Raw genomic sequence first — 12,800 nt, forward strand, 5'->3', positions numbered from 1 at the left:
TTGTAATTTAACAGACATTAAAGAGCTTCCTCAAGACAGAGCTGTGCTTAGGATTCTGTGGAAATCATCAGTACAACTAGAAGAAGCATCTTCTCTATCCTCAAACTCCTCCCTCTCTATGCTGGACTCTAATAGCGTCTCATCATCTCCATCCACTAGTACAAGCAAGGGTACATCAGTACAGCTTATGCAGCGCGAGAATTCCGACCAGTGGCCTTCTCCATTCCCAATTCCAGTGTTTTCTTATGATGTTGAACTGAGGCTAGCAAAAGGGAATGACTTGTTCAAGGGAAGTGGAGCACTTCTCACTACACCAAGGGAAATGAGAATGGACATCTTGGACAACATAGCTAAGGCTGTTTTTTCCTACAAGGCTTACCCAAAGAATCCAGAAATTGAATCAGTGGCTGCTGCACTAATTGAGAAGCACCCATGTCTTAAGGATCCAGGAGTGGGTACAGGCTACCATGGGTGGGTCATGAGTATAAAATACAAGCTTGGCAACTATCGTCAAAAACTACGGATGGCAGGCTGTAAAGAAGTCGGCATCAACCAGAAAAGAGAGGCAGAGGGGAACAGGCGTATAAAGAAAGCAAGAAAATGTGAAGTGAACTTTCTTCCAGACAATCCAGTAGGACAGACTGATGAATCTCTAGAAAGTGAAAGAAATGCATTGCAGGAAGAAACTAAAAAAAGACATCCCAACAAGGCTCTCATTGACTCCCAAATGGAAGTGACTTTTTCTCTGCGGAGGAAGGAAATAGTGGATGAAGAACCACTTGTTGCCGATGTCATGGAGAGGTGGCCTGGGTTGTTTTTGCAAGAACAGGTTGGTATCTTTTAAACTTGTTGACTACATATTTTGCCAAATGTTCTACCTTCTTTTGAAGTATCCAACACCAAAGGTTTGAATGAATTGTACATAAAAACTGTCAACTTTGTTAGATCTGTGCAGAGTTCTTCAGAATCACTCGAGTGGACCTGAAGAAGACCTTCCTGTCATCATTGGATGCACACTCATTGCAGCTTATTAAGCTGTACAGATCATGCAGTGGAACACCTGGAAAAGACATGAGGATCCTTCTAGACCACTTTGATGAACAGGTAATCAATAAGTAACGTAGGAGCAGGAGGCACAACATGTCAGCTTTACAGATTTACAAGCTCAGTGGTCTCAGTCTCGTAGGATATGCAATTATTATTGGTATTACTTAACAATTGACGAGAAAAGTACATTTTCCAACCAGCTTATGAAGCCAGCAGATACACCAAAGAATCAAGTTTTTCTGGCCATAAACCATTTGCTGTAGAATTGACGCAAACTGTTTTTTTCAATTTTGCTCTTGCCATGGGGTATCTAACTACAGAAGCATATCTGCTTCTACAGTTACTTTTTCTATCGCGCCCCACTTTGGAGGGAGAAAAATGTTAATGCCCCACCGCCCCAACAAAATGCTCCATGTTGAACTTTTATTGAAATAACATTTTGTGACTCCATCTGTACTTTTTCAAATAAGGTAATTTTTGTCGAACAAAATACATACTGTATGAATGCATGTTAATGTTAACAGGTGTATTGCATTGTTTGACTTAACTGACATTTCAAATTGGTGATCTTGGAAATGAAAAGCAACAGCGCATTATTGTGTTTTCACACTTAAGCTATGTCCAAAAACATGGTGCCCATATATACAGTGGGAAAATATGGGTTAAATCTAAAGTTACAGAAGAACTTAAAATGAAAACCATGTTAAATTAAAGTGTTCAAGTAACAGCAAATGGCACTACTGTTTTGTTAACTTTCATGTAAGTCCAAATACAATTAGCAGGACACTGCAGGGAGTTGAACCCCATCCCAGTAAACTGTTACGTTATGTTACAAACACTGAAGCACATTGACACACATTCATTTTCTTAATCTTTAAAGGCTTAAATTTATGATCGTATCGGATGTACACTCAAAACATTTGAAGCTTAAGACCTGGCAATATGATCTTGCTACGCTGGTCTACGCAGGAAATACCGTTTAACTCGTGCATGCAGTGTATGACGGTCACAGAAATGCATGGCCAGAGTCCTGCTAGTACCCTCGACGCGTGTGAAGTTGCGAGGGCCCGATCAATGCTGCTCGTAGCTTTAATCTTCATTTTATATTTTTCAGACAACTGATGTGCTTGCTCACAGAAAGTCTACAATTCTACGAGGTCTACCTTTCTTTGTGAAGGAGAAGCCGGACGGCTTTCTGAAGAAATGTCTGGTAAGACTAATATGTCAATGTCATTTAGGTTGCACATTGAGCAAGAAAACACTAATGCAAACTTTCATCAAACCCTCATTTCTACTTCACTGTTACTTTGTTAATCCACCTAAATAGTTAAATAAGTGTAACTTTACAGTTTTTAACATTTCATTTCATGTAATATTGCCAATACCGGCAATATTACTGTAGCATCAAGGTTACAAGTGAGTGTGGTGCCTGAATCACAGGCATTTTGTAACAGCAATTCTCCTTCAAATTTACAATTCCAAACTCTAATTGGTAATGGTTTTTGAGACCTCGTATACGTATTCAGAAAGTACAGTATTTAGACCTGTTGAAGATTTGTCTGACTTACAAATGATGCATATACACATTTTGTCAGGATTTCTAATTGTAAAGTTATTCTCTATCAGTACATTTTCAAAGTCGAAATACATTTTTGGTGAGCTGCTTTCGAGAAAATAAAACTAAAAAAGCCCCTACACATCATTTATTTAATTAAAGAGAGCCTGTACAGTGAGAGCAAATGTTTCCCTATATTTTGCTCTATTTATTTATTTAATTTTGACAGGACATTCAGAGTATGAACATTTCAAACATTCAAATACTATTATACAAATGTGTAGGAGGTGAATACTGTAGTATGAAAGTGGTATATTTTTGTTTTTTAAATCTGCATGAAAATGTACCGATGTATTTTGACTTTTAATTTGTATTGTTACAGAAAAAAAAAAAAAAAAAAACCTTAAAGAGGGGGTGAATATTTATTATAGTCTCTCTATATGCTTGTTTTTCTGTAGAATACCGACCCGGAGGAATTCTGTGTCAAGGGAGTTCAACTCGGAATACTCACAGTTATTGAAGATGACGTTGGGACGGTCAGCTCAAGTCCAACGACAATACGCATCGCCCTGGTCATTGAGGAACGGATTGTCCTGGATGATGTATGTGACATCCCAACTGCATTTGCCCTTTTGTTTGGGCTCATCTATGCTCTTAACCTGGACTATCCCAAGGAGTTAAGGTACACTTTTGAAGTAATTCAAAAGGTGTTCATGAACATTGGCACCCAGTGCTCTGCCCGAGTTCAGGCTGTAAAGAACAATTTGCTCAAGTAGCCTGCCAGTTCTAAACCCCGCCTATGATCTTGGCTGGACTGGACTGAAATGCCGCTAACTTGACCAAATGCCAGTGGTATGTGTGGTCAAAAATGTTTCTAATGGCCAATGTACAGTTGTCTTGTTACAAACTATTACGGAAGTATTTCAACTATCAGGTTCCTAATTTGTTCTGCATTAACTGCACATTTTTGTGTACCATTCTCTAAGGTTTTATCCATCACACCTTTGATCAGTGCTGTTTTTATTTTTTCACTGCTAGGTTAGGATAATGTTTCCTCTAGTTAACTTTAAATATAGACATTTATTATTTGCCTTACTGTATATTACAGCTGAAATCGCCACTGCTGGTCCTGCACTTAAGGTGTATTATAATTTAATATATAGTTTATAGTGCCATGCAGTTTTTTTGTTTTTACCTAGTATTTACACGACATAACTTAAGTCGGTGTCATTGGGAATAGTGTTTTTAAGGCTGTTGACCTGAAGTTCATTAAACATTTGGTGTTTGAAGATATTTTGTTTTCTTTAACTGTTGACTTTTCCAAACAAAACGGTGTACATTTCCAATTAATTAAAAATGAAGGCTGTAAAAAAAGAAAAGTTGAGTATACTTAAAAAGGTTAAGCAACCAGCTGCAAAGGCTTTTTTGAGTATACTCAACTAAGTTGTGTCAACTTAGGATAAGAAGTTAACTCAAAGTGCTATTTTAAGTTTCTCAAACTTATTACTATTCAGACCTACTTATGTACTTCAGTTAACATAACTTAAAATATTGAGTTTAATCCTCACGTCTACTCATGCACTTAAGTAAAGAACACTTGAAATATCAAGTTTGAGAAACTTAAAATAGCACTTTGAGTTAACTTCTTATCCTAAGTTGACTCAAAGTGCTATTTTAAGTTTCTCAAACTTATTACTATTCAGACCTACTTATGTACTTAAGTTAACATAACTTAAAATATTGAGTTTAATCCTCACGTCTACTCATGCACTTAAGTAAAGAACACTTGAAATATCAAGTTTGAGAAACTTAAAATAGCACTTTGAGTTAACTTCTTATCCTAAGTTGACACAACTTAGTTGAGTATACTCAAAAAAGCCTTTGCAGCTGGTTGCTTAACCTTTTTAAGTATACTCAACTTTTTTTTTTTTAGAGTGTATGCATGTGCAACGCAGGGGGGTGTCAGCAATTGTACTCGTCAGTTAGTGTTAGTGCTTTATGCAATTACAAATATTTGCAAAGCGCAAACATATTCGCCATCTACCTAGATTGATACACAACAGCACAACTGTGCATGCGTGTCTAGCACACTGGATTGGGCAAGTGTGCTAGGAGGAGAAGAAGGAGAAGCCGGGAGAGAGCCGGCATGTAAGAAAAATACATGTTCTAATTGATACATAAATGGTCATTTTAAGTATTCCTTTAAGATATGGTGAAAGGTTGTTACAAGTAAAATCAGGTAGATATCTACATGCATCCTCACATTTCAAGTTGCCTTTATATGATATTTAAGTTTTATTTAAGCGATAAGTTGGGGGTTTCCCATATTACATGTGATTTTTTTGGGAGCCAGCATCTGGTGGCTGTTGCAAAGCTTGCAGTGAAGCACTTAGCCATTGATGTATCCAGTCAGCCATGGCAGATTACTGCCTGGCTGACTGCTCTGTTGAACGTTTTGAGCCATGGGGGAAATGACACCCTTCATTTGCAGGTTTATTCTGGCCCCGTCACTCAGTTTGCATTGATATATAGTACATGATTCACAATAACAGTTTAAGACCCGTTTAATCGCTTCATGTCTTCAAATCAGCAATAAAAAGATTATATGGAATGGAAAAAGACAAACAGCTTCACATTTTAGGTTAGATGCAGGTTCATTGTGAATTCAACATTAGGTCAAAAGGTATTTGCTGCATAAACAAGTACTTAAGTTGAGAAAAAGAAGCCCATTGTCAGTTTGACCCAGCTGAACAAAAAAATACATCAAATCTGAGGGACATGCCTGGCTAAGAACTGTGCAGCAGCAGAGTAAATTAGAATGCAGCGGTTAGGGAGGCTGTACTAGGTTATTCTGACCTTTGTTAGATCCTGGGGTACTTCTGGCCCGATACGGGGCTACTTACTGACTCAGCTCTCTATTAAAAGATTGTCGAGCTGGTGTTCTTGCGAGGGAACTCGCCTGGCTCTGCTCACTGCCGTTACTTCCGACGTCTACCCTGCTTCCTCCGGTCTGAGTGCACTCGGTCGAGGGGCCACCCTGACCCCGGGCGCTCCTACCAGTCGCGTCGGTTATGGCAGCTTCCCTCTTCTGGATCCGTGCTCTTGGTAAATGCCAGGTTAGGTTTTAACGGCTAGGATTACTTCTAAAACCGTAAGGGATTGTTAAGTGGATTCGGTCCCTAGGATAACCTTACAGAACTCAGTTGTTAGACATACAATGGATTTAACTTTTTACTGCCACGAGGAACTTTTACTACTTGAGCAAATAAATGCACTTGAGAAATTTACTTTAAATGCAGATTAGATATTTATTGCAGGTTATATTTAGTTAGTTAGCAAGTTATTTTGGAGTTGTTAGGAGCGAAGGTCCGGCCGGACCCTCGGTCCTCCTGCTCTCGCAGCGGAGTCCGTTCAACAGTCCTCAAGGCTCAGTACAAAGTCTTTCTAGGACTGCCGCGTTCCTCTGTTGTTCAGTTGTTAAAGTCGAGCAGTGGGGAGAGGGCAGCTTCGTGCTTTTATATCCTGACTTTCCCCTGAACGTGTATGCATGTATCCAAGGCGGCTTTCTCTGTGAGCTCAACTCTTCTTGACACCCCCTTCTTGAGGTCTCAGGCTGCCGCGTTGTGCCCCAAGTAGTCCTCAAGGAACTCGTCGTTGCCTTCGGCGGTGATGACGAGAACGTCGTTCTCCGGTGATGATGGCTCTGATCCTTGCTCCCAGCTGTCGATCACCACCAGGCCATCCAGACCTGGTGGCTGGAAATCCAGGAAGGGGTCGTCATATTTCGCGTCCCTCAGCTGCTCGTCCATGCTCAGTGCTAGGGCTATCACATTCTGGTCCGGAATGCTGTCTGGGGAGAGGGAAGCCGGGGTAGGGCTGGTTGATGCGTCGTCTTTGGACTCGCGATATCCCGCTAATCCCTCAGGGATAACCTCCACCAGCTCTCCGCATTCCTCGTCGTATCCCCACATCCCCATCAGATTTGGTATTATTCCTGCGGTCTCCGTCTGGATGCCCACGTCTCGGTGTTCCACACTCATGATGCTTGCTGCCCTGAACGTGTATGCATGTATCCAAGGCGGCTTTCTCTGTGAGCTCAACTCTTCTCGACACCTTCCTCCAGAGAGAAATGTACGAGATGTGATCAACCAGGCCTGCTTCTTTCTGCAGAAGCCCTGCAGAGCTTTCCAGATGGATTAAGACCACAGCACTATACTGTATATGTCATCTGGTACATGGACGCACATAAACGTACACACACACACACACACACAAATGATGGACGGACGCTGCTTTTAAAACCCCAACTCTCCCTCTTTTTTTTTTTTCCTTTTGAACCCACAGTCATAAGATGTATTCTGTTTGTTTGACATTTGAGATTTATGCTTGATTGATGTTTAAGGACACGCGGACTGACAGTGAAAGAGGACGTGCTCATGTTTAAGCTTGTGTGCTCATGTTTAGCTCTATTTCTTTTTCGCAATGTCTCACATTTTGGCAACACTTGCCCAAAATTTCAATTTCTATTTCGTATCTTAATGGCATTTTGTTACTGGTCAAACGCTACAAAGAAAGCAATAACCCCATATTAGCTTTAACTTGGAGATAATTGCTGAATGTCAGGAGCAGGACCACACCTCAACCACTCCCGGCCACACTCCTATAAATATCTACCCACTCTAAGCCTCGGTTTGTTTGCGCTTTCTGCATCCCACCCTCTTGTTAAACTATTTCACATATGGTTATCATTTTTCAAAGTCATTATCCTCAACTAAGCCTTCCCCAAACCGCTAAACTTCCACCCTGGCTTAATCTCCCTCAACCAATACTCAACGCTCCAAATAGTCGATGAAGGTTCGCCCCCGGCTGAGGCGGGGTCCTAGCTAGTGAAATGACAGATACATGTGATTGTGGTGTTTTTCCAAGCTACAGTTCCTGTTAATGATTCCGTATCCTTGATAACGTTCAATGGTGTCGGATGTGTATACCCTTCCTCTTTTAAGTGGAGTGGGACCAGCTTTAAAGCTACAGTACGTAGTGTTCTGTTTCCCCCTGGAAGAGAGAAAAAAAAACATGCACCACAGTTGAACAAACAAATCTTACAGACCAAAAACAAAAAGGAACGAGCTGTCTGGTTTCTATGCTCCTACTCATGAGTGCGACAGCTGATATATTGGCAATAAACGGTAGAGACAACTTGTCACAGAAAGTAACATCGCACACAACAAATATTGTCACTGACAGGCCGAGCACTTCAAAGAAATACTGGAGAAAAGCCATGAAGCACACATGGTTAGAACAGAATGTTTGCAGCATTAACTGCTGGCATCAAATACCTTGGAAAAGTGCCCTGTGATAATCGACCCAACTGCAGGAAATGACCCAAAAAGCAAAAGGTTTTACATGTTAACAGGCTTATCTGTTTGTGAACTTGTGTTTTTGCTTGTATACCAGGACTAAAAAAAGGACTGATGCCAAACTGTTGCCTTCATTGACTTTCATACTCAGCTACTTCTTCATGTGCTGTAAACTGACACGGCAGTAGCGAAGGACAACCTACAGGGCAAAGAGGGCAGGCAAGTCAATCATGCTAAGCTGAAGTCACAGTGAGAGATAATTCGATTTACTTTGACGCCCTCACCTCCCTGCCTGCATGCCAAAATCTCAAAACTGACAGGATGGCAGGGTACAAGAACAACTAGAGAGAGAAACAGCACAGGGAACATTCGCAGCTGTAACAGGTTGCACTCAGCATCGACTAATGTCGGCACGCCAACATGCTCATAATGACGATTGTGGCATACTGATGCTCAGCAGGTATAACTATTACCGTGTTAAGCAAATAAGTGTAATAATTGAGATGTTGACCTGATGATGGCGCTAGAGATGAAGCATCACTGGATCACCAAAGCCACCAGGATAAATCAGCTGACTCACAGCGTCCATTTCATCTGATAACTCAGGACCCTTAATTGTGTTTGCCTTCCACATGATGAATACTTTCATCATTTGTGTTTGACAGATATATGTTCAGCTTTTTGTCACTGAGGTGTTCAACCCAGGAGCATTTATTAGAGTCACAGACTAACATAATGATAGCGTTTCAAATTCTGTGGTGAAAGCCTTCCCTGACTGAGAGAGAAAGACAAATAACAGGAAACTAAGCATCCAGAGAAAACATGAATCGCTTCTCAATTTCATAACAGAAGATCAGTGTATATTTCTTAACAGAGATGCTTTTCTCTGATTCCTGCCCGTATATCATCTTATAGCTAACTCTGGTACAGCTAGGAGGCTGTGCACTCTCCCTGTCAAATATATAAATCAGTTATTTTTTTAAATAAACACGATTGAATACATTGAATATTATATTAAATATAATATTGAATACAGAGATTTGTCTGAACCCAACAGCTGACATTTGCTAAATGCATTCTGTTGACGTTTGTTGTCCCTGTCCGATATGTGTTACTGCAACAACCAGAGCACAGAGCGCTCACTGTCTCTGGCCAGGTGGGCCGTGTTTCCCTTCATTAACCTATTTGCCAGGCTGGTACCGGGTTTCCATGGCGACTGATAACTGGTAGCAGGTATCAACTCAACCAAAGCGGTGGAGGCTGAGCGAGAGAGAGAGAGAGAGAGAGAGAGAGAGAGAGAGAGAGAGAGAGAGAGAGAGAGAGAGAGAGAGAGAGAGAAGGAAAAATCAACATGTTAGCACTGATTGCCGCCCGGAAACTTACAGTAAATAGGCTGAACACACACAGTTCTGCACACATCAACGAGCAAAAAAATGGCAGAAATGCCGGTAAACACGAATGTCCGGCTGTTATCAACTCTGTTTTTATGAAGAATATAAGGCCAGTGTGTTCATCATCAATAGCAAGCTGGTATGGCGACGGTTGCTTGTCCCCCTCTGCCTCGGCCTAAAGACAGTTCCATCATGGGACCTGCTATTTACTTCAAGTCCTTTTACGTCGTGCATGTGATTGGCAGTAGTTTCTTGCTGCAGTGACGCCTTCATAAAACAATTCAATCCATGTTATTTATACAGCTGCGACCATCAAGATGTCAGGGGCTTGTTGATGAAACTGTCGAAGGAATAGCCCTGCAACACACCACCGATCAACTCTAATTGTGCCAGCATACAGGAGACTTTTGTTCGTCCAAGGATCTCCGCTTTTGTGCGAGATGTATGGTAATGAGGGACATTAGCATTAAAATGCACTTGCGCCGTGTTCCATATCTGAGTGGAACTCCTTTGGCCTCTGCTCTGCTCGCCTGCCCTTTTCACAGTGTCTCTCCCGCATGCTGCTCTTCAGCACACAGAACAAGCTGTTTCCTTTCTCCTCTGATTTCTACCAGAGCCGAGGACGCGGAAGACTCTTCAACTCGGTTACGCAACAATCCCCCAGACGTTCTTTGCATCAACACAACAGATCATCACACTGACTAAATCAATAACATCAGAGCTTAACAGCAGGGTTGGTGTTGTGGTTTTATAAAGGTGTTAGTGGGTAGGTTGGGCGTGTGCGTGTGTGTGTGTAGTCTATACTTCTGAGCGATTTGTTTGTGTTTCTAATCCAAGCTTCTGAGTGGGCTTGGAGTCGTGAGAACCTTCATTGAGGCCACCGGGTCGACCCACAGCGGGAGCAGATGAACAGCTCTCTGGTTGGAATCAGAGACAGGAGACAAGGTGATGAGGAGGCGCATATGAGTTTATGTGAAAGGTAAATATGGAGACAATTAAGAATTAAGGGAGAGGGGGGATTGGATGATATCATCAATATTCCCTCTGCTTCGCTGCACTTCAGACGTGGAGGATGTAATGAGTTCTATACATGGGAGACATCATTCATACTGTATGTGGCGTTCAGAAACATCAGCTGTTTTTTTTTTCACATACAGGTTTGGATCCTCTGAGGGGTCCTGTATGAATGAATGATCCCCCAGTCGTAGGTCTATCATTTATGAGCAAAGTCTTTTATTTCTCAAAGCACATGTTGGAGCATGAAGCACAAAGTTCTCATTAGCATTTATTTATAAGATTAGACCAGCGCTTTTGCAATTTTTTTTTTTTTTTTTAAATTTTGAGTATGAAGACTCAACCTCAATGAACTTCAAAATGTATATGAAAACATTCTGAGACATTCTAGACCCATCATATGCACCATGGAAAACATATCGAGGTTTATTATCAGGTCTGTCAGCTTGTTTTTGAGTTCTCCGGGCCCCTGGTAGCCAAAAATCCATTATTGTGGCTTTAAAATTGGTTTGTTAAGTGTTAGTGGAGAAGTAGGAGATGGCATGAGTACGAGGATGTTAAAAATTGCTGTATTACCCTTGAAATTTCATTTCTCATTTCCAGGGGGAACCCGAAGAAAACTACCGTACATACATTTGACTAATGTGGTAGGTTTAGTTAGTTCCCATTTCCTCACAATAATGACCCCAATTTCCAACAAAGACCCCCAATTTTCCATTCCACACCGAAGCAGGAAAAGGCAATTCCAGAGCCAGCATCACACCAAGTGGATTAACATCTTTAAAAGAGTGAGTGCGGTCCAAGTCCTTTGAATTGTCACATGCATTTGATTGCTTTTGTTTTTTGGCCTTTGGGGCCCGTTAAGGGCCAGTGCTATGCTACTACAGAGAAGCTTTTTATCACACTCTGAGTTTAGGTGACAGAATCAGGACCATGGTTTGATTCACCTCTTTGTTTTGGCAGTAATCTCTGTTTTGCAGCAAGAATTGAAGGAGCACCCAAATATCCTGATTAGACGATTAGATGACCAACGAAGAACGCACGAGTGTTATAAGCTTATAGATGTAGCACAGAGGGCAGATACAGCTTGTTAACTCTGCTGCCTTCCTCTCCGTCTTTGAAAAGTCTTCAGGTTATTATGCATGACATGGCGGGAGCCGCAATGTGTGCGACGAGAGCGAGGAAGACGGAAAGAAAGCAACTTTAAAATGAGGAAAGAAAGAAGGAGAAATGAGAGGACAGAGGTGGGAGCAGAGTGGAGGAGAGAGCAGTAATCCGGATTAAATGTGGCCGTGGTGTTTGCTGGCCTTTGCGATAACACACCACTCATCTCATGCATATACTATTTATGCAAAATAAAACAGTGACCTATAATAACCTCTTATAACCAGACTCCCTGAGAAACTTAAGTGCAATACTTGATGCTTCATCATCAAAAGGTTGGTGTTCCTCCTACTTTATCATATTGTGCATATGTTATAGGACCTGTCATGCCAAATATGGAAGAGATTTAAAAAAAAAAAGTAATGCAGTTTTTTTTTTTCTGTAGCTCCCTTTTTGCTGAACAATCAGAAATGAAGAAATGCATCATAGAAGAAATGCAACTCCTTCCTGCACGGTTGCCTCAATAGAGCAGCATACAATGCAGTGCTGTGAGGTCTATAATCACAGACATGCTGCAATGCTCACACATCAAGTTCATATATCTATGGACACATTTCTGCAAAAAAGAAACAAAAATAGTTCTGTCTCTGGGGTTTGTTTGAGAGCATCTGGGAAATGCAGGAAGTCAGAAACTGATACATAGCAAGCAAATAATCAATAAGAAAGAATAACAAACTCCTAGAATGTATTGAATATTAGAGGCTGATGTAAAGGTGTGACTGAACGCAAGTGAAAACTGGAGGAAGTGCGATTTTGTACACATAATTATTAGAAATATGTCCATTTGTGCTGTCAGCTGCAGATACAATGCCTGTACCGTCATGTCTTTGTCATTTGCCATTGTTTGATTTTTGTCCTCACCCGATTTCAGGCTAACAACACGATTGATGTTGCTGTCTAACAGAGGCATCTTAAAATGTACTTCCCTAATAGAGATAAAGGGGAATTCCCATTCGTGGAATCAGCTTTTCCAGAAAGGCAGACTAATGTGGCACATCGTGTACCTGGTTAGTGATTACTTCTCCCACCGTGGTGTTCCACACAGCCATACGAGCTCATGTAGATCAGTGGTTTAGTGGCTCAGGCCCGGTGAACTCACGCTCCCACTACACCGCAGACCTGCAATCGAATAGGACTTTCACGCAGACTGACACACACACACACACAGAGAGAGACACACACGTGTGAACTCATGCACAGCTGTTGTATTGATCGGTCACAGAAGGAGACGGGGAGGAAGCGTGACAAAAGGAGCAGGTTGCAGGAGATATT

The sequence above is a fragment of the Melanostigma gelatinosum genome (assembly GCF_949748355.1).
Source record: "Melanostigma gelatinosum genome assembly, chromosome: 11".
NCBI classification, from domain to species: Eukaryota; Metazoa; Chordata; class Actinopteri; order Perciformes; family Zoarcidae; genus Melanostigma; species Melanostigma gelatinosum.